Source organism: Lissotriton helveticus, chromosome 4_1 (assembly GCF_964261635.1).
Source record: "Lissotriton helveticus chromosome 4_1, aLisHel1.1, whole genome shotgun sequence".
Lineage (NCBI taxonomy): Eukaryota > Metazoa > Chordata > Amphibia > Caudata > Salamandridae > Lissotriton > Lissotriton helveticus.
In genome coordinates this window covers 1,529,600,481-1,529,623,280 of record NC_136063.1, presented here as the reverse complement: position 1 = coordinate 1,529,623,280, position 22,800 = coordinate 1,529,600,481, and the positions used below count along the sequence as shown (strand labels likewise).

The window sequence follows — 22,800 nt, the reverse complement described above, 5'->3', positions numbered from 1 at the left end:
AGTCACCTGTTGCAAGGGCTCTCCCAGGATGCCTACGGGCGACCACTGCGGCCGCCCTCATGCTCCGTCAGAGCGCGGGTATCGTCATGAACTCCCCCCTGACTCTGATGGTCCCCCATTCTGTAGTTACCCTCCTTAACACCAAGACACAGTACCTCACTAGCGCACGACTCACAGGATATGAACTGACACTCTTTGCCAGCCACATTAACATCAAAAGATGCACTGTACTAAACCCCGTCACATTACTCCCACTGGATACTCAGGATGCACGCCTAGACCCACATGACTGCATATTAAGGACAGAGGAAGAGACGAAGGGGCGGGTTGACTTACAGGATACCCAGATAGCAGAACCAGAAGTGTGGACGGATCATGTCTCAGAGGGTCAGATGGTAACACCTCAGCCGCCTATGCCCACACGACATTAGGGCGACTAGTAGAAACAGCTCAGATTCCGCAGTGCTCTGCTCAAGCAGCAGAATTAGTTGCCCTCACTAGAGCTTGTGAGTTAAGCAAAGGGATGACAGTAAATATTTATACTGACAGCAATATTCCTTCGGGGTGGCCCACAACTTCGGGAGGTCCCATAAGAAAGTGACAGATGATGTTGGGAAAAGCAATGCCCTGGCTGACCAGACGGCCAGACAAACAACTCTTAGAAAAAGGGACGGAATGTATGTAGGTCCCGCTAGGTGGGTGGCAGACGAGGGCATGGTTGAAAACACAGTACAGAGTGTGATTGATATTCAGTCCCATACTACTCCTGAGGAACTAAGGGTGTGGAAGGAGCAATTAGCAAAGGAGGGAATTGATGGTTGTTGGGTCCGTACGACTATGGAAAGACAATGGATGTTACCTGACAGTCACGTGCTACCAGTAGTTACGATGGCCCATGGTCCTACTCACATCAGTGCAAAAGGGATATGTAAACTGTTGGAACAACTCTAAGATACCAGCATATGCTGACAAACTGGTTAAAACTTGCATGATTTGCCTAATGTATAACCTAGAAAAAGGCACAGTTACTCCTAAGGAAGGATTCTCTCCTCCTAACTTCCCTTTTGAAGTCCTCCCGATGTAACAATTCGAAATATGTCCTAGTGGTGGTCTGTACATTCAACTGATGGGTGGAGGCCTACCCAGTCAAAGACTGCACCGCTATCACTACTCCCAAAGTACTAGTAAAAGAGTACCTCCCACGATTCGGTTTGCCCCGCTTGGTCTGGAGTGACAATGGGACACACTTTACAGCCCAAATTATGGAATATGTCTGTAAAGCATTGGGTATAAAACGAGAATTTCATGCAGCTAACCACCCCCAGTCAGCAGGTATAGTGGAGGTGTACAATGGCATCCTAAAAACTAAAATGGCCAAAATTGTAGCCGAGACAGGTGTCACTTGGGTTGATGCTCTGCCCTTAGCCCTACTGTCCACAAGAACAACAGCCCACACCAGGATAGGGCTATCTCCCCATGAGATTGTGTTCGTGAGGCCTGACAATATATGGGGTGTCCCGCGGCCTAAGAAACTGTCTGACGTTGAATACCCTGTATTAACTGATTATCGGTACAGTCTGACTAATACCTTTCGTACTCTATCACCAGGTGCATGAGGCCATACCTGACAAAAAGCGAGGGCCCAGGACACGTCATCCAACCTGGGGATTGGGTCTTGGTGAAAAATTTTCAACAGACTAAGAGCCTCAAGCCCCGCTGGACACAACCCCGACAGGTGTTACTAGCCACCCGCACTGCTGTAAAAATAGAAGGTCGAAAGAATTGAATGCATTTGTCGCACTGCAGGCGTGTGCCTCTGACCCTCCCTTATGATCAGTGGGTGAGGGAAGAACTAGGAGACTCAAACAGAAACAGTCCCGAAGTTTGTCCCATTCAGCGATGCCAGACTGCATTCTACATCTACGGAAGCAGAGTGTGACAGCATACTGAAAGGAAGGGTGGAACCCTCCCTTAACTCTGCTCAACACCAAGAACAATTGTTTCCTGATCATACTGTCCCTACTTCCAACCGATACAACTTGCGCCCCCGAGGGAAGGCTTGCCCTTGACTTCAACAAGTACCTATAGGCTGTAAGGCTGTGATCTTCCCCAGCTGAGAGTAGTGCTGGTGTGTCAGACTAAGGTAAGCCATAAGGGCCCTTGGCACCTGCGCCCAGTGAATCAACCATCAATCACAGACAGCCACTAGAGGTCCCTGGCTTAGCACAATGGCCGCCGTCCAAAACACCCGAATACAGAAACAAGATGTCAGCCTCCGACATAGTAAATGCTTCATGGTCACCATGGTGACGCTGTTTGTCTCCCTCAATTCTTCAACACCTTCATCCAAATGTTGCATCATCACCAGCTGATCATGAACACTTCCAACTGCTGGGTGTGTGGACTGGTGCCGCATTCCATGATACACCCCGTCCCATTCTTTCCCTACCCCTTTTCTATCTCTGGGTCTTGTCTTGCATGGTGGATGTTGATGCAGGAGGCCTACACGGTCAATGGTACTGCCAATTCTGCCCTTGGAACATTTCAGGATGACATATGGCGGCTTTTTGCCCAACCAGCTCATCCACAACGCTACTATCACCAGATGAATTCGGTGAGATGGTAGTATTCAACTCAACTAATAGAGGAACATTTTCCAGATTCCGCACAAGAAGGATACTGCCTGATGAACGAGACACTGTGAATGTCATAAATGTGCAAGGCCGTGTCTGCATTCATGGCCTAGGGACTAAGAAAGTTGGTACCAGTACGTGTGATATCACAAAAGCTTTAAACTGCACACCTCCTCCGAAGCTGGTGGCATCTCCCAACACCTATTTCATCTGTGGCACTGCCGCCTACACTTGGCTGCCCCGTAACTGGTCTGGTTCCTGCTATCTGGCCTTCCTCCTTCCAACAACGTATTCTACCCATGGAGGTCATCACCTGTCAATGAAGGGCGCCCTGCGCCGCTCGTGTAGGGGCGTCATATCTGCAGAGGATACAGCAGGCCAGGAAACCGGGGACTTCTTTAAAGGTTTCCTTCCATTCTGGGGCCCCATGGCCAACAGTCGGGCTGTACGAGGACTGACCAGGGTCCTTGAAGCCACCATCACAGTAACAGCTGGTGACCTCTCCAACATCACTGCAGAGCTACAGGCGGACCGCCTCAGAACAGAATGGTCTTAGATATCATCCTTGCTGATCGTGGTGGTGTGCGCAAATTGATCGGCTCCAGTTGCTGCGTGTACATCCTAGACAACACACCTACAGTGTACGATGCCATCCAAAGTCTGCATCACCTTTCTTCCAAAATTCATCTGGATGAAGGCAACTGGTCCCTCACAGGCTGGATCTGGGGCCTCCTTTCCCAGTGGGGGTGGAAGATCCTCATCTTCCTTGCCTTGGGAGTAACTGTCCTGGTCTCCTGCTGTTTGTGCTTTCAGTGTCTGCCAGTGCTCTGTACAATGTGTGTCCAGACCCTCAAGCTTCCACCCTCTAACATTCACAATACCAATATGATGATGATGCTCCGACAAGAAACCGATGGCCTTATGAACATTAACATTTCTTAAAGTATTTGCCACTCAATGGCAAAAAGGTGGGTCTGAGGAAAAGTGTTCTTCTGATTGGCATCATTTGTACCGGGACTCCATTGCTTTTTCATTGCCATCTGGTGTCAAACACTTCCACACGACCCACCTGGTCGTTTCTGCTGATGCCTGAGGAAATTCTAACTGACACAACAAAAACCATCTTGCAGCCTGCATTTTTGCCCAGGAACTGTCGCACACCCAACCCCTCCTGTTCTTTGCAGTTCACCAGAAAGCCACGAGACACTCACACCCTGTGTAAATGATTAGTTTTCCATCTCCTGCTCCCAGCCTGGTAAACATCCTTGACAACGTGATCAGGTTATCTGGACAATGGTCTGACTGCTGGGCCTTGATAAGGGTGATTAAACAATGACCTGAAAGACCGGGCTTTGATCAAGCAGAGTGAACAATGATTTGTGTACTAAGCGTTGACCAGGTCACCACCTACAAACATCGTCTGGATCTGGTTATCAACTGCAAACACTGCCCTGATTGAACAATGAACTAACAGCCAAAAGGTCAGAATGCAAAAGTATAAAAAGGCTTGTAAGCTGCGGAGTAAAGCAGCAGCCTCCTCTGTCTTGTTTCTGACGAGCTTGGGACTCTGTTCCATAGCCCGGGCTATTGAATAAATCTGGATTCCTCCTGCAGACGAAGGCTCCGGAGTCTCCTTTTACTAAGTATGGAAGGTACGGACGACTTGGGCGGTTCCCCCGCCGCCAAGACTCAGTAAGTGGGTTTAACCGGTTCTTCATGCTCCTCTGTGTTTAAATACAGGACAAGGCAATCAAAGATAGCTTGTAGGCCCCACCAGGGTTTTTTTGTCCTGTGCACAATCAAAAATGAACACCTGCCAGCTACATGCTGTTTCTTAGCATTGTTAGTGCGACAGTAAGTGGTGGACTCTTTGATCCAAACTATGTGGGTCTTCAACAAGTGGGGTGGGGATGGGGTCCTGGGTCCTGTGCCCTGTGCAAGGAGGCCTAGTGTGTATAGAATTGGCTGACTCATCGGGGCATTTCCCTGATTAAACACCTCCTGGCAGGATCTTTAAACACTGGGGGGTTGTGGGGGTGGGTCAGGCACACTCTGCTGATGACGCTTTGCGGATCACAAATGGCAGTTACACCAGGAGGTGGTGCAGGGCAGTCAGTAGGACCCTGGCTCTATCTCTTTGCTACTAATGAAAATGTGCAAAGTCAACACTTTTTGCACTGGAGTTTCTAAGAAGGCTGTGTCTAGGAGACTCATTTTGTGCAGAGTGGAGTAAGGGTCTCCTGAATGTCTTTCCACCTCTACATCTGCCCAGAGTTCTGAAGAAGGTCAGGAACGACTGGGCCCAAGTCATCTTAGTGGCTCTGGATTTGTCTAGGTGTGCATGGTACCCAGAACTTCTGGGCCTGAACATCTGTTTTCCAATCAGGCTGCCACTTGAGGAGCATAGTCTGTCATGACAGCAGGGCAGAGTCTCGTACCCAGGCCTGCGCAAAATGCACCTACATTTGTGGCAATTAAGCAGTGATAGTTACTTTTGACTTCTCTCTCTATATTATTGATGTCATTCTCGCAGCCAGTTGCCCTTCCACAAAATCTTTGTATATGTGAGGTGCTGGGATAAGTTTGTGGCTTGGTGCGGTACCCTGCAGATGGACCCATTGCAGACCAAACTGTTGTTGTATTATTTGTTCTGCCCTTAATACCACTAACTGGCAATGTAAACATGGCATGGGAAGGTCCACGAGTCGCCAATAAAGGCCTGCTGGTCAGATAGTAATCCACGGACTGTACTATAAGTAGCACCGGTATAGTCCATCTAAACACAATAACTGTTGTACTATTCCTAGATCTACAGATAAACCTCATCTTACAAACCAACACAATGCAGAAACAAACAAAAGACAAAATTACTAATATTTTAAGAATGTCAATGACCTCTCTCATCCGATTGGCGCCACGAATAATATTCCTGCCTCCCAGGCCTTATGTGATTCACTGGCTGCTGCCTTCGAGGACAAGATCATCACCATCCTGAACAGACCCTCTTCCCCGGGCTCCCCCGGACACGTCATCTAGTCTGTGTATTTCGGAAGAACCATCTATTCGGCCTCTGCTGAGCTGTTTCTCCCTTCCTGACTTTGAGGGGTTCTGTAAATTGGCGCTGACTGTCATCGGGTTCTCCGATAGATCCGCTTCCGCATAAATTTTGGAAACTGTTCCAGAAGGAACTCTTCCACCCTTTGTATTCCATCTGTCTTCAGTCCTTTAACACCACGACTGTCCCGGAGTGCTGGAAATTGCTGGTAGTTTCACCCCTCCTGAAGAAACCTACACTTGACCCCACCTGTTTGTCAAATTACAGGCCCATCTCTCTGCTTCCTTTTCCGGTAAAGATCACAGAAAAGCTGGTTAAGCGATCTCTATCTGGATTCCTGGAAGAGAACATCGGGATGTGGCCCAGTTTGGATTCCGGCCAGCGCATGGGACGGAGTCCGCGCTGGTGGTCGTGTTGGACAATCTCCGTTCGCGGGTCGACATGGGTCGGGCAGCCTTTTTAGTGCTGCTCGACATGTCGGCCGCGTTCGACACGGTCAGCCACTCCACCCTCATCAGGAGACTAGAGGAGATCAGGGTGACAGGGCAGGCGAGGGACTGGTTAGTCTCGTACCTTAACAACAGACAGCAGGTGGTGGCACTGCCGCCTTTTAGGTCGGGAGTGCAGAAAGTAGGGCAGGGTGTGCCTCAGGGCTCGGCCATCAGCCCAATATTATTCAATTTATACCTCCGCCCTCTGATCCAACTGATAAGGTCCTTTGGTGTCTCAGTGTTTAATTACGCTGACGATACCCAACTGATCTTTTCTTTGGAGGGTAAAGATGCAGTCTCTTTAGAGACATTCCATCGCTGCATGACTGCTACAGCGGACTGGTTGCGTTCCAATTCCCTCCAATTTAACGGTTCGAAAACGGAGGTGCTGTACTGTTCCAATGACCGCGTTCCTCGCCCTCTTCCAGATGATTTCTGGCCGTCCTCCTTCTTAGGGGCAGTGTCAGCAGCAGAGTCTGCTCGCAATTTGGGGGTTGTGTTTGGCCCCAACTTGCAATTGGATGCCTTTGCCACAAAACCGTTGCTACGTGTATGATGCTGCTGCGGAAAGTCCTGCCGCTACTCCCAGCACAGGCCAGACCAGAAGTGGTGCGTGGGATCATTTTAAGCAGGCTTGACTACTGCAACGCTCTGCTTCTTGAAGCACCTAAATTGCTGGTTGGTAAATTGCAGCGAGTTCAAAAAATGGCAGCCAAAGTGGCCCTCTCCCGGCCGCGCACGGCTTCTTCCACCTCTGCGTTGCGCGACTTGCATTGGCTTCCAGTGCACCAACGTATTCTTTTCAAATCCTCTTGCCTGGTTTTTGAAGCCTTGCATGGACGTGGTCCAGTTCTGTTGCAGAACTTGTTTTCCTGGTATTCCACCTCCCGGACCTTACGCTCTTCCTCTGCACGGTGGGTGACAGTTCCCAGGTTTCAGAGGGTAAGGATGGGTGGCCGCTCCTTTAGCTTTGCCGCTGCTAAGCTGTGGAATTCTCTCCCGTTTTTATTGAGGAGTCATGGTGAATTCCTAGCCTTTAAGAGAAGCCTGAAGACCTACTTGTTTCCTAGAGCAGCGTAATCTGTGTATGCATGTACTTAGCTATGTTCAGTCAGAGCGCCAGGATACCCTTTGGGTGACAGTCTGCGCTATATAAGTGCACAATACATACATACATACATACTTTCCATGAATGCAGAATTTTACTGGCTTTAAATAAGATATACTTCTAACCATCCTGAATCAAAGAAGCACCAATTACCCAGAGGTACTCCACTTTGAGGGTTGGGGAGGTGTCTTAACTCCAGATTAACTGAAATAAATCTGAGACATTTAGCACTGGTAATTGTGGGGAGCGTGACCAACCAAGATGGCGGACACGACGTGCACTTAATGAGCTCTGTTTCCCTGCTACAGTATCCTGTAGGATCCTGCTGCACCGAACCCAATCTGATGATTCCTGGCTGTGCTGTCTCGCCCCACACTAAATTACTTCGTGGTGGCAAGCGCTTGACGAATTACTGCTACAGATGCTGGGCCAGAGCTGACCAAGCGACTTTCAAGCCTAGGGCGTACATCGAACCTGAAGACTCTGTGCTGCACTGACCCACCGAGGCAGGTGGTGGAGGAGGGAGGAGGGGGGATGTCGGAAATTGTGAGAGGTGGTCCCGCCCAGGGCCTGTGTCCCTCTGAAGATGCACCGTGTTTGTGGCTGTGGAGACCGGAGCTGGCGGTCCTGAGGCGTACTGAACCAGGGACCAGGATCGAGGTCTTGCTGCCCCCCTCTCCCCCCAGCCGGTGGACCATCTTACCTGACGTGCCTGCCTCCATTGTGGTTACTGGCACTGTGGTGTCCAGAGGGCAGACACTTAAGAGGCGATGCAGTGAGCCTTTCCATAAGACTGAGCAGGGCTGAGGCCGACTACAGGCCTTGGGGTAGCATACTATAAAGGAAAGACACTGCCTGCTACCCTGGTAGTGCCGGAGGGTGGGCAGATTGCGTCAGGTTAGGCCTGGTGCCCCGGCAGTCCTGCTTGAGCCAGCGAGGTGCATGAGAAGTGGTCCAGAGGACGACAGTGTGGGGGGCCAAGACCGGACTGGCCCAAACATGCTTAAGAATTGAGACGTGAGGACTCTGCCAGGGGGAGCCTTGCAGCGGTTGATTGCAGGAGGCAGTAGCTACAAATGGCGAAGGTTCTTGTCCTCCATTCAGGCTGACAGGCTCTGGGGTGCCCTGGGATGGTGCAGGCCACTGACCACCTGGGAGGCATAGACAGAGAATGAAAGCCTTAGGTTACAGACTACTGGAGAGCTGCTGGGAAAGTTGGATCTCCAACCTAGCCGGGATTTACAACACTGAGGTCCTGTGCAGACCTTTGAGAACTGACCCTTCTTAATCAGCTTGTGCTGGCCTGTGGAGGCAGGGTGCAGGCGTTACGCTGCTGCGACGGTGATCCGGTACGAGGATTTCTTACTGCTGCAAGGACTACGGTATGGTCTCTTGTTGGTAGCTGCTCCTGCAGACAAGAGCGCTCTCACTGCATTGGACTTGGGACATACTAGCCTCCCTCCACCCCTTGGCATGCCCGACGAATCTACTCCCATACTGCGCCCACCACCTGACTGGGTGGACTCAGGGTGACTTTTCATACAGGACTGTGTTGGGTGCGCAGCACTGGGCGCATAATCCCCTCTCAGCTACATTATGAGGAAGGCAGGCCCCTGAGGTGGCAGCAAACAGGTGTATACTATCACTCAATATACCTACTCTTCGCCATGCCACCCAGAAACTAATTTTTCCGGAGCTCCCAAGCTCTGCGGAATGCTCTTCGGGGCTTAAGGAGGAGCCTTCACGTGCCACTCGTCTGGTGATAATACAGGGCTCAAGAGCAGCTCTTGAGGGCTAAACTGCATGCATGTGTATTCAAGTAAATTTGCTGAAGGCAGATCTCCACAAGGTGGCCGACAAAGTGGAGAATGCAGAAAATAATATCACTGAAAAGTTTCAGCACTCCGTCCATTATCTCCTTGTGTTTGCTTTGTTCGCCCTAAGTTGGCAGGGTATGCCCAGATGTGGGTCCCATGCTCACTTTGCCACTGGATTCAAGCTAGCCTGGCTGATGAGGGCTGTGTGCCTGAAACCAGTCGCAGGATGCTTATTTCCGGTCCAGGAAGACATGGCTTTGCAGTTCGGGGAGGACTGTCCCCATGAGGTACAGGGTCAATACTGATTTGCATATAGATGTTTCTGAACTGGGGTGGCGAAGAGAGCAGAGGATGGATTCAAACCAGATCTGTGACTGGGGGAGAGGGTCTGAACAGTTTCAGCGCTCTGTCCATCATCTCCTTGTGTTTGAAAATAATATCACTACCTTGCAGACAGAGACGGGTCTGCAAACTGCAGGTCATATACAGGACCCTAGAACACCGGGTTGAGGATGTAGATGCTTGCAATGGAACAGCGCGTGCCTGCTTGGATAACCAGATAGGGTGGAGGGAGAGTCGACAGATTTCTGAACCATTGGGTGAGACATACTTTATGCTCCAAAGACTGGTCTGATTTCTTTGTTTTAGAAATGCTCATAGGGCACTGGAGCCCTCTCCCGGCGCCTCGCCAAGTACCTTCATTGCTAGGATAATTAATTATAGGGACAGGGACGCGATCCTGAGGGCTGCCAGGGAAGCGCACATTGCACAGTTTTAAAACTTTAACACTGCAATTTACCCTGACTATATCCAGAGGGTCCAGTGGCAACACTAGTCTTTCCTGAAGGTGAAAAAGAAGCAGTGTGCCATGTACCACAGGTACATGCCCCTGTACCTGGCTAAACTCCTTATCATTGCAGCAGGGATGTCACACTTCCTTGAGCAGCTCAAGGGAATGTGGTCTTGGCTGGATATGTCAGATAGACTTCCGGTGCCACCCCTCCCCCCCCCCCCCGAGTGAAGCAGCTCTCTTCTACACCCATGATGGGTGGCGTGAAGCAGGGGTGCCTGCATCAGGGATGGCAACAGGCACTGGACGCAAAGTGGTCCGGGACGAAAGCACCATGGATGCTGCTGAGCCAGAGACCCAGCGAGTGCAGGAGAAACTGCTGAGTTGGGGGACGTCGGTCGTTGGGGCCTCAGATGTTCCTTCCCAATCCAGTGATGTTGATCATGACACTGTGCCTTCCTGCGGGACCTTTGCTTTTCTCCTGATCATATGGGGCGTTGTGGGGGTGGGGGGGGGGGGACGTTGGGGGGGTGGGCTATCTGGCTGCTCTCTCAAGTATTGGGGTAGAGAACTGAGTGTTGCTGGACTGGGGAGGGGTACTATATATGAAAACAAATGGTCCTTGACACAGTTTTTGAAGACTGAAACAATTAATGTAAGTGTTAATTATTCACACTAGAAAGTCAGATTTAATCTGAACAACAAAAGGAGATGTATTATTAATTAATACTGCTATTCAATGCAAAAAACCCAACACAACAGTACCATAACAAATTATACTGCAGTTTATTTACATAGTAATAAAATTGGCAATAAGAAATTAGGAATTAGGAAAGAATTGGTGCTCAAGTGATGAAAGGGAAAATTTAGAGTACAGAATTCAAATTAGTTCAGTGCAAAGAAGAAGAACAATTTACATTGCACATATATTAAGCCTACCCATACAAAGTATATACACACTATTATACAAGGGGACTGGGAAGATGGTATAGGCTTAAAATTAAAAAGGGGGGCATAATCGTCGACGTTTCGACCCTGGCGCAATATAGGAAATTCGCGACCTCTGCTACGGGTCTTCTTCAGGACAGGTGGGGGACTGGGGAAGGGAAGCACCTGTAAGGTAAGTATAAATATTTTGAAATTACTAAAAGGTTCAGTATTACCAAAAATTGTAATTAAATAAAAGAGGGGTGTTGGGTACTTTACCACGGAGGAAAAACGTGGCGGTGTCGCAAGGCCAGATCAGTTGGGCGGTACACCTGCACAAAAATAAGCAAAAGGGGGGGAGGGAGACTGTTAGCCCATCTCCAAAAGGCGCAGTCACCCCACTATAAACACGCCAACCAAGGAGTGTTTAACCCTTTGCCCGACTCACCTATGCCAGATAAATTCAATTCATGCAACTCGAGGTAAACAAAGGACTACCTCAGTGCACCGCGCTCTTTCGGTGGAGAACTACCTCAGTGCACAGCGCTCTTTCGATAAAAGGGAACAAAACCTGTTACTCTCAAAAGACTAGTTCAGCCACAGTTTGCAAAAAATAATAATTAAACGAGGACAACAACAATTAACCAACTATTTACAAAAAAATTCAGTACATGTTCAAAAAAACCGACAATGCCAACAAAACAAACGTAAAAAACAATATAATTAATACAAACATACCATAATAACAATAAATACATGGCAATGCATTATAATGTCACAGGCATTGACAATTGAAGGAAACAGTGACAAAAATGAGCATTACATCCAATGGCTATTCCTTACGGAATAGCCAGCGGTGCACTGAGGTAGTCCTTTGTTTACCTCGAGTTGCATGCGTCCAACTAATGGTCCCTCTTCAAGCTCGTTGCACTTGGTAATCACACTAATAGCCGTGATTGGTAGCTTGTAATCACGTGGTCCTACCCGGATGTGAGACGCGGGTCTTGTCGGTTTCAGACGGCGTTTGCGAGCCACAACCTTTGAGAACTCCAAATTGATCGGAATTACAGATACGGGGATTTATTAAGGATTACCAGGTATATTAACAGTCTCCCTCTGTTTGGGCCCCCCTTTTTGGTGACGCTTTCGGTGGCATTAATCACTGTATGCGTTTCTATTGCGTTCAGCTTTTCAGCAGCGCTGGTCACCTTTAATACCTGGTTTGTTTATTTCAACACAGGTTTGCTTACTGCAGAGCCAAACTTCCCCGCTCTCAATAAATGGTCACTGCTCTGCTGGCTGACCTCACCAGGGTGAGTCTTCATCGCCAATTACTCATTTTGACTGCTTGGCTGCAGTATTATGTTTGGGGACTGATTAGACTCCTTTTTTCCCCTCCTTTTCAGTACGAATCATATCGCCTGGCTGTCTATTGACATACTCACCATCAATTACCGTGAATTGAATTTATCTGGCATAGGTGAGTCGGGCAAAGGGTTAAACACTCCTTGGTTGGCGTGTTTATAGTGGGGTGACTGCGCCTTTTGGAGATGGGCTAACAGTCTCCCTCCCCCCCTTTTGCTTATTTTTGTGCAGGTGTACCGCCCAACTGATCTGGCCTTGCGACACCGCCACGTTTTTCCTCCGTGGTAAAGTACCCAACACCCCTCTTTTATTTAATTACAATTTTTGGTAATACTGAACCTTTTAGTAATTTCAAAATATTTATACTTACCTTACAGGTGCTTCCCTTCCCCAGTCCCCCACCTGTCCTGAAGAAGACCCGTAGCAGAGGTCGCGAATTTCCTATATTGCGCCAGGGTCGAAACGTCGACGATTATGCCCCCCTTTTTAATTTTAAGCCTATACCATCTTCCCAGTCCCCTTGTATAATAGTGTGTATATACTTTGTATGGGTAGGCTTAATATATGTGCAATGTAAATTGTTCTTCTTCTTTGCACTGAACTAATTTGAATTCTGTACTCTAAATTTTCCCTTTCATCACTTGAGCACCAATTCTTTCCTAATTCCTAATTTCTTATTGCCAATTTTATTACTATGTAAATAAACTGCAGTATAATTTGTTATGGTACTGTTGTGTTGGGTTTTTTGCATTGAATAGCAGTATTAATTAATAATACATCTCCTTTTGTTGTTCAGATTAAATCTGACTTTCTAGTGTGAATAATTAACACTTACATTAATTGTTTCAGTCTTCAAAAACTGTGTCAAGGACCATTTGTTTTCATATATAGTATCACCCAGGTCCTGTTGACTTATTGGGTTTACCCCATTGTTTTTCAATGGACTGGGGAGGGGGGCATGAGCTGGAGGCCCACCAGAGTTGCTGAGGAGCCCTATTTGCAAATGCAGAACTCCTGCTGTGCAGAGGATGATTCTTTCCCAGCATTTAGCCCACACCCTTTTTGAGCCTGGATGCTGCACATGCACACCTGCGGGTCCTGGGGTGGCTATGTTCTGCACAGGTTATCACCAGGGATGTGAGGGGACTAACGAGCTACTGCTGCAGGTCGCTGGACTTCTTGGGGGTAAGGGTAGAGGGAGGGTGGTCGCTAGAGTTTCAATGGGGCTGTATGTGCGAATGCAGACCTACTGCTGCAGAGGATGATTCTTTTCAAGTGCCTAACCCACACCCTGGTGGGGTATGAATACTGCATATGCGCATTTGCTGGTCTATGGTGGATGTGTTAGGCATGCGTTGTTTATCACCAGGCATGTGTCTGTGGGAGTGTGGCCGTCGTTCTAGGGGAAGGGATTGGGTGTTCTATATGGTGTGTTGATTATGTACGCCCTGACACATCTATCTTTTTGGCCTTGTTTCAAGCTGTGGGTTGCGCTTACTTATCAGGGGTGGGTGGGGTCCATTGGTCGTGGGTTCCATATTATTCCACAATGGTTTTGTTGCCATTGTGTCACAGGAAGGGGGTAAAGGCTGCCCTGCTCGCTCTATGCGACAATGAGTAAGCTTCGATCTTTTAAGCTCCTTTCATGGAATGTACAGGGGCTGGGATCATATCATAAACAGTATAGAGTTCTCTCCTTTAAGAGACTCAAGAAAGATACTGCTTGCCTGCAGGAGACTCATCTCTCGGATGGGGAAGGCACTAAGACAAAAAATAGAGTTAATCAGACTTACGCCAATTAGTCAATGTTTTCCCAAGGTGTTGTTATTTGGTTTACACCAGGGATTCCTTTTGCCCTTTCCCACATGGAGGCAGACGTGGAGTCATTACCTGCTGATTCAGGGGAGCCTTGATGGGGTGGACATTGCCATTGTTAATACATATGGGCCCAACATTGACAAGGAGACCTTTTATCCGAAAGTGTGAGACATTATCTCACCAGCCTTAGTCTCTCAGATTCTGTGGGTAGGGGGCTCACTGCATATTGGATGGTACTCTTGATAAGCACCCCCTTCCACGTCATAACACAAAACATAAGATTACTTTCGCGCTTCAGGTCACCAACCATTTGGGTCTCAGCAATATTTGGAGGGTTTTTCATAGTCTGCTTCTCCATAGGGAGACAGCTCCAGTCGCTTGTTGGCCTGGATTCTTTGGAGGGAGGCTTCTCACCCCTCCATTCTTCACCTTAGGTCTAAACTAGGACGGGATGTTTACACACAAGGGGGCATAGTGGATGGTCTTAAATTTCATTGGGAGCAGGTGTATCATAATCCATTCCAACCCAAACTGGGAGTGCATTGTTGCTTTTCTAGCCTCTTAGCTGACTGGGGAGGGGGAGCCTGCTGTTCTCGAGTTGGGCACAGATCTCACTCTGGTAGAGATCCGTTCGGCCCTAGGGAAACTGCCTGGAGGGAAGGCACCAGGGAGTGACGGCTTTCCTGCCAAGTTTCATCAGGCTCTGCCCCCATTCTTACCCACTGCTTGCTTAAGGTATAAATGGATGCCGCGGATTCTTGAGGTGCTCCCCCAGTTTACACAGGAAAGCTGTATCGCTATGATGCTGAAACCCAGCTCAGATGCGTCATACCCATCTGCCACATACAATGATTAATACAGATACCAAAGCCCTCTGCAAAGTCCACGCCCTTCGGTTACGCCCATTGATTAGGCAATTAATACAAGATGACCAATGCGTGTTTTTTACGTGTTCGTAGTACCACTATAAATCTACGGCGCTTAATGCATGTCCTACATGAGATGGAGAGTAGAGAGGAGGAATTGGCTGTGGTCTTCATTGACATTGCCAAAGCTTTTGCCACAGTTGATTAGTACTACCTTAAGCAGGTGTTGGAGGCAATGAGGTTTGGTGCCCGAGTGCGCCTCTTGTATTCGGGTCCCACAGCTAGGGTATGAGTGGGTAAGATATGCTCTGATTCATGGGAAGAGGCACACACCAGGGATGTCCATTGTCAACACTTCTTTTCGCTATGGTGTTGGAGCCCCTGGCCATTCAGATTCATCAGAACATGTCGGAAAGGGGGTTACGGTGAGAGACGTTAATCATCTGTGTCCCTGTATGCGGACAACACACTTATCTCCCTAAGCTCCTCTGCGGTCACTTCCCATTCTGTTGATTCATCTGAATGCTTTTGGGGAGTTTTCTGGTCTTACGATTAACCACAGGAAGTCAGTGCTTTTTCCTCTGGGGTCCCTGGGTACTCAATGCCATCCATGCCCTTTCGGTGAAAGGCAATAAATTCCAGTACTTAGGAGTGATGGTGGCCCATACGTCGCAGATGCTCTTGCAATACAATATTGGGAGGGTTATAGAGGGCCTTCATTCAGCTGTGCAGTTTTGAAACTCAATCAGTCTTTCACTCATTGGTCGGGTGGCAGTCTCAAAGATGTCTCTACACTATGCAGCATTCATTCGAAACTCTACCTTGCACAGTGTTTTGGAGGTTGCATTCCTTCCTTACCTCACGGATATGGGCTGTGAGTTAGAGCAGAGGGTTATTTGTTTCAGCCAAGAAGGATGGTTGGCGGTTCCCAATATAAAGCAATATTATCTAGCCTCCCAGATCCAAAATGCTGCATTCTGGCTTGTGGAGCAGGTCAATTGGGAGAAATCTATATGAAATGATGCTTAGAGGGGGTCACCCCTTACTCAACTCCTTGATGGTGGGAGGTTGGGATGGTGCACCGATGACATCCCTCACTAAGCACACTGCCTCCCTATGAGAACGACCTCTTTGGGTAGTCCCAAGGAGAGCTCCCTTAGCTAGGGAGTTTGTATTTTCAAATTGGCCAGCTTTTCGAGTGCTTAAGGAGTCTGTGGATGTCTCTGCCTGGAGGGAGAGAGTTTGAGAGATGTGGGAGTCTTTTCCTCAATGAAGAATTGATCACATTTGAGGTGGCACAAGAAAGCTCCTCTATAGGGCTGAGTTGGTTCTTGCAACATATCAGTGCTACAGCCACAATCGGGGGAATGTGGCTTACACTACCTGCGGCTCATGACACCTCTCACGGTTTCGAAACCTGTTGTCAGGTGGGGGTCGCCATCTATCCCTCTTCTGTATGAAGCCATGACAGCTCATCGGTTGCGAGTTCAATTTCATGCCTGGGCAGCCTAGGATAGGGAGCTAGGGAATCGGTAATGCCCAATGGACAAGAATATTTGCATTAGTGAAGTCTGTCTATAACAAAGCCAGATTTAAGCTTTTACACTTACATTTCTTACACCACACATGTCACACCAGTGCTTCTACATAAAATGGACCATAGATAGCCCATTGGTTGTCCCTGATGCCGGGCAACATGACCTCTTTCTTGCACTTAGCATGGGCCTACCCAGTAGTGTGTACGTTTTGGCTCTGCTGAGGACAGCTGTGCGGTTACCTGTTGCTACAGATCCTGCTGGTTGCCTGTTGGGTCTGTCAGCAGAAGGGTCAGAAAATGTGCTTTATATTCTTGCACTTTGTGCTGCTCCTGGCTATGCAACGTGTGGCAATCACATGGATAGGTCACTTGGGTTCTAGTATGAGCAAAGTATGATGGGGCTGAGTGGGAGGTGGCTGAGGAAATAAGTCTGAAGCAGTGCAGACGCAATGATAACGCTGAGGAGGACCAGGGGTGTGTGCAGAACTCCTGGCCGGATTCATGGACCCTGAGAGCAATAGATTACACTCAATAGATGAGGAATCTACCGGCATGGATCAGAACGGACTGTTTTTATTGGATGTGTTGATAAAGTTGAAAGCCTCCAGGGTTATCCTAGTGCTTTATACTATGTACATGCAAGTGTTCAATTTGGGAATTATACTATGGTTTCGGATTTGCTTGTACTGTATGATCTAACCGTATCTGTGACATGGTTGACAATGGCTGTTTCCATAATTATTGTTTTTATCTACAGTGTAAATAATAAAATAGGTCTTTAAAAAAAACTCACCACCGGGAATTATTTGGATAGTAAGTACACCCTGCAGCGGTGCACTCAATCAGCGAATTATCCAGGGATGCGAATCCACAGAGACATTAAATTTGTTTTAAGAGATAACCATGGGATTGCCCTCGAAAAACTATTGAATCTAACTTGGTCGATCAGAGGATCCCTTGTCACATTATGCCTGATGTGCAAGGACTTCTACATTAGCAGCCCAAAGCAAATCTCCTCACTAGTGACATCATTATGGCCGTGCCATGTCCCTTAGATCAAAGTCTGTTACTTTTTGCAGGGGCTCATAATACCACAGAGAGCACCATGGCGGCAGATCTTTCATAATATTGAACCCCTTCCTCTGGCAAAATCCGCCTTTGAAATTGTGCACAACGTCCTCACTTATTATGTTTTGAAGCCATCCCCTCCACACCTTCCCAGTTCACTAACTGTCCTACCACAAGGCTGTCCTAGGGTGCAAGCGCGCTTTAATAGGATGCACAATTTCCCTTGAACTCTTTGAACTCTATTCCGACTACTTGGCTACCCAGACCCACCATCTACATTAATTGTCAGTCACTTGTTCAGACTGGGCCTAGCAAAGGATTGTGAACGTGGGAAAATTAATCACTATTTCCCGAGCTCTTATTAATGAATAATCAACATACACACTCAAATGATGGACAACAACTTATTTGGGCATTATAATAATTTGTTTTAAAACTGCTTTTCCAAGTTCTGTAAAATTACTATCACCCTAACTGTGGTACTCCACTTACCCATCACTTAGGGATAAACTTCTGGTAAGGCAAACTCAGCTGTCCAACTCATAACCCTCATATGGTAGCAGTGAGGAACCAAGAGCACTTTGTTCGCTCAGGTTGAAGAAGAGCTATTCAAGCTGCACTCCTCAAAGCTGATGGAGATGGGACATTTGGGGGAGAACTCTCCAGACCAATACAGTTTAATTCCATTAATCAGACTTTAATGAGCTAAAAATACATCTCTACGGCCAAACACATGAGTGAACTGGAACAAGCTGACAGGGCAAAGGCAGTCATGAAAACCTAGGATACGGCTCAATGAGCCACAGCAGCCAACAGGATCCATGCAAGTCCAAAACCAGCGTTCTTGGGCTCCCCATTCTGCAGTTTGCTGAATTCTTTCAGCATTAAATGCAAAGAACTGAAAATCTGAGCATGCATATTTTGTTGAAATGCTGTGAAGATTTGCAAATAAAACTTTTCTGAGCATGCATATTTTGTTGAAATGCTGTGAAGATTTGCAAATAAAACTTTTATTTGCTGGTTTCATTCGTGTTTTGCTATTAGAGCTAAAATGGATTCCTGGCTTAGCTCTTTCCATAAATTCTCTAGCTTGTTCACCTCTACTTTAATATATTATTTGATCAATGATTGCACAAACGTGCTGTGCAGTGTAGTGAATCAAATATATAAAGTTAAAAAAAATATGTAAAGGACATGTAATTACCAACATAAGCACTACATTGACTCTTTTATCCCCACATTTAAACCAGTATTGTAGAAAAGGGAGTTGAAAGTTTCACATTGCACTTGTCTGAATAAAAGCATAGGCTGTTCTACCGAAGTTCAATGCCTTCACTGTCTTTATAGCCGATAACAATTCTACTCGTAGTCTACAATATAAGCTATGACCATCGTTCTAAATGTACTAGGGAATGGAAACCGGAATCTAACTGTAGTCACTATGTAGCATCAATACCCGTTCCTACATGTGCCAGTTACCGAACATTAAGTGCTCTTTCGCTTCTGACAAAACTCGTATCCGTGTGCCATATTGATTGTGATGGTACCAGCAAATAGCTAATATAATAAGGCACAGAAAGGCATCTCTAAGAATAATTCCCAAAAATCCTAAATACTATGGATGTGGTTTATACAGTACACCTTGTAGTCTCATTGCTGGCTGGAAAAGATAATCCATAATCATGCATTTAGCAGCACGATTAGAGTAAAAACAAAACTATTTTGTACCGGCAGCACACACAGAGCACAAGCATAGAACGTAGATTACGTCCCATGTCCACCTGTGTCACTGTACAACTTGCACCACCCAGCCCTGCCAAGTACCATGCATCAGGCGTTACACTAACGCATTCCAGTGTAAACTGAAATGCAAAGTCACGCATTTACGGTCCTCCAAATTGGCAGGTAAGCCAAAAAAGGCACCAGCATGTAGTCCTTTTATGGCTATGGCTTGGGCCTTTCCCTCTCCCCTGAGAGTTTTCTATGCTCAGCCATTCACTGTATGCCAGCCGCCAACTTATGCACTTGTTTATTCGTGGACTATGAGCCTTCAATGGCTGCGCGTGTTGCTGAAAGCTGTGTCTGGTAGTCACACCCTGTGGCATAGGCGGGTCTGTGTCAGAGCATATGGGCAGGTTGGCTTATGCAGGATCAGCGGGAGGGAGCGACGCAGGATCCCAGTCACGGAGCCCCGAAGACTTCATATGTTGCGGAGTAGGACAGCTTAAGCCCCATTTCTCCATCCACAGCGAGTTTAAGGGATGACCCGCAGTGGACGGGGCTCTCAATGCGCATGCAGTGACAAACAAGGGACTGCTTTAGTAAAAACTTGTTTTGCTCCTTGGATTTGCAACGTCTATGTGCGTTTGTCAAATCCATTCCCCCTTGAATTAAACGTACTTTTGTGTGCTTACCTGTCAAACATGCCTGTCAAAAATGCACTTGAATGTGTGCTGGAATACCACATCTGTGACCGTGTGAAGCATTCCTTAGCTGGGCTTTCAAAGCTGCCTTCTACGTCTAACAGGCCTGCATATCTAAAGTATCCTTCTGTACCAGTTCACTTACTGTTTATAGGACCGTTTACTAGGCCTATCTGCTTGTCAGCCCTGCCTTTAAGCAGGCCTGTTTATGTACCAACGTGGTCTTCTATGCTCGATGTCTTGTCTGAGGCAAACCCTTCGCCGCCCGTACCAGACATGCTGAAACTTTCCCAGCACTATGGCGATTACATAAACAAGAACGCACATATTTTCAATGGGATTCTGAGCTCCCTGAATGTTAAAACCGGTAGCTCGCTCGGTTTCAATAAAACATTATTTCTCCTCATTCTGTGCTATTTTGCCCATTTGCAAAAGGAAACCTCTCACATATTACCCAATAAAAAAATATTTTTTCCCCACAAAGCATTGATTGTAAAACCATGTTTTCTCTAAATATTAGATGGCGGTCATGATTTTACTCTATATTAGTTTCGAATTCAGCCGTCTTTGAAACTTACCAGGAGTGACTAAGAGGTTGGTCCTACATTGTTGATCACTATCATTCCTTTATATTTGGCAAGTCTAATGCACATGTTAAGTTCTATAAAAAAACGCAATAGAAATAGCTTAATAACCTCACTAGATCTGCAAGAAAGAAACAGTATACTATTGCCTCCACTGTGACAAAGGTGTCACTCATGGGGTCACCCCTAAGGCAATGAAGTGTCAAACACGATCACAGTGCAGGCAAGGAAAATGTCACATATGCAAACTGAAATTAAAACCACCAGGCCGATGGAAGCAGGGAGGGCTGGGCGCACACGGCCACTTAGAAATCTACAGATCACAGTTTCAGGCTGACCTGCTTTTGAGCTGCAGCAGCTCCCCTTTACTGGTACTGGAGATGTGTTATTAGACCAGGGTCTTAGTCGCGAAGGAAACCCAATCAAGCATCTTCTTTTAGAGAGGTGGGCTATGACCACCCACACGTGCAGATACTTTACTGTCATGACGAGGAGAAATAAATCATTCCCTCTTCTCGCACTGGATTTGGATTTCTGCTGCTCTGTTTTTTTCGGCTCCAGAGCAACTTTTACTGCTGCTGCTGCGCCGGCTACTTTGTGTGCCTTACTTTTGCTCTCCAGCCCAGAGAACAGAACTTAAGCCTGCTACAGCTGTGCATCTTTCGAGAGATTTGCAACTACTGTTTTCTCGGAGATCACCGTGAAGCAAAGTTTGCTTTTAAACGTTCAAAGCAGGTAACAAAATCTTGCGGAGGGATAGTTGAGTGGGGGTGTGTGGGTCGGACTGACCCCTTCCACACAGAAATATATTTACCATTCGTTTACATTTGTGCTTCTGAAAAGGCTCGGGCATGATCCATAAATAGAACATAATGTACAAATCTTTGTTTTCATTTTAAACATCCCCTTTCTGCTTTTTGATTATTAATCGGGTCATCTGTGCAACTGTGAACACATTCCAAATTGCATTCTTATATTTACAATTTTAGGTATTAAAGGGGAAACAATACTAGCCTTAGGCGATTTTACTAATTAGGTCGAGCCTGAGCAGCAAATGCGCTGCTCTGCGAGGAATGCTGTATTAGAATAAAGACTTGAAGCCCCGCCCATATTTGTCATTGGCTTGTGTCATTGTCCTTCGTAAATGCTGGCTTCTGACTCGTTAATAGGCACGTTAGTCCCTCCTTACTATCACCTTGTCTTCATTTGTAACCTCCATGAGGACTGGCCCTTTTACTTCCGTTACACTATATGTCTTATTTAGTCTGTCAGCACTATTTTCTTTAATGAGTTTCTCCTCTGCAGGCATAACATGCTTTCCTGAAATATTCAGCGCGCCATGCATGCTTTCACTTTCCAAGCTTGCAAAAAACACAGTGGATGGACAGAATGTAGAACAATGTCATACATTCACCCCAGTACAAGGATCTGGGCCTAAATCCATCGTTTTTTTGCACTCCACACCACCCTGGGTTAGACACTGGCTATATGCAAATCAGCTCTGACCCTGTGCCTCATGGGAACAGTCCAGTCCGAACTACCAAGCCATGTCTTTCCCAGACCGGAATCAAGCATCCAAGGACCGGTTTCTGGCTATCAGCCTTCATTCAGCCTGGATAGCTTGACTCCAGTGGTGTGGAGAGCCTGGGACTCACGTCTGAGCATACCCAGCCCACTCGGGGTGAAAATTGCAAAAAACACAGTGGATGGACAGAATGTAGAACAATGTCATACATTCACCCCAGTACAAGGATCTGGGCCTAAATCCATCGTTTTTTTGCACTCCACACCACCCAATTTTCACCCCGAGTGGGCTGGGTATGCTCAGACGCGAGTCCCAGGCTCTCCACACCACTGGAGTCAAGCTATCCAGGCTGAAGAAGGCTGATAGCCAGAAACCGGTCCTTGAATGCTTGATTCCGGTCTAGGAAAGACATGGCTTGGTAGTTCGGGCTGGACTGTTCCCATGAGGCACAGGGTCAAGGCTGATTTGCATATAGCCATTGTCTGACCTAGAGTGGTGTGGAGTGCAAAAAACGATGGATTTAGGCCCAGATATTTGTACTGGGGTGAATGTAAGACATTGTTCTACATTCTGTCCATCAACTGTGTTTTTTGCAATTTTCACTTTCCAAGCAGCCCGGGAAATTGGCGGCTGCTTCTTTGAAATTAACTAGGTCTCGCATTTACAAGAGTTTGAGCTCGTGGCATTGTAAATGACCATGCCTTTTATTTATACGTTAATTATCAAAACAGATAAATAAAAGGCATTGTAATTTACCATGCAATAGCTTAAACACTCAAATGCAGGACCTATT

At 47.1% G+C, this 22,800-nt stretch overlaps 1 protein-coding gene across 1 annotated transcript in view; it reads right to left on the bottom strand.

Annotated features, from left to right (window-relative positions):
• The window catches only part of VAPA (VAMP associated protein A), a 283,543-nt gene that overhangs the window by 243,596 nt on the left and 17,147 nt on the right, over nucleotides 1-22,800 (bottom strand). The window lies entirely within an intron of this gene.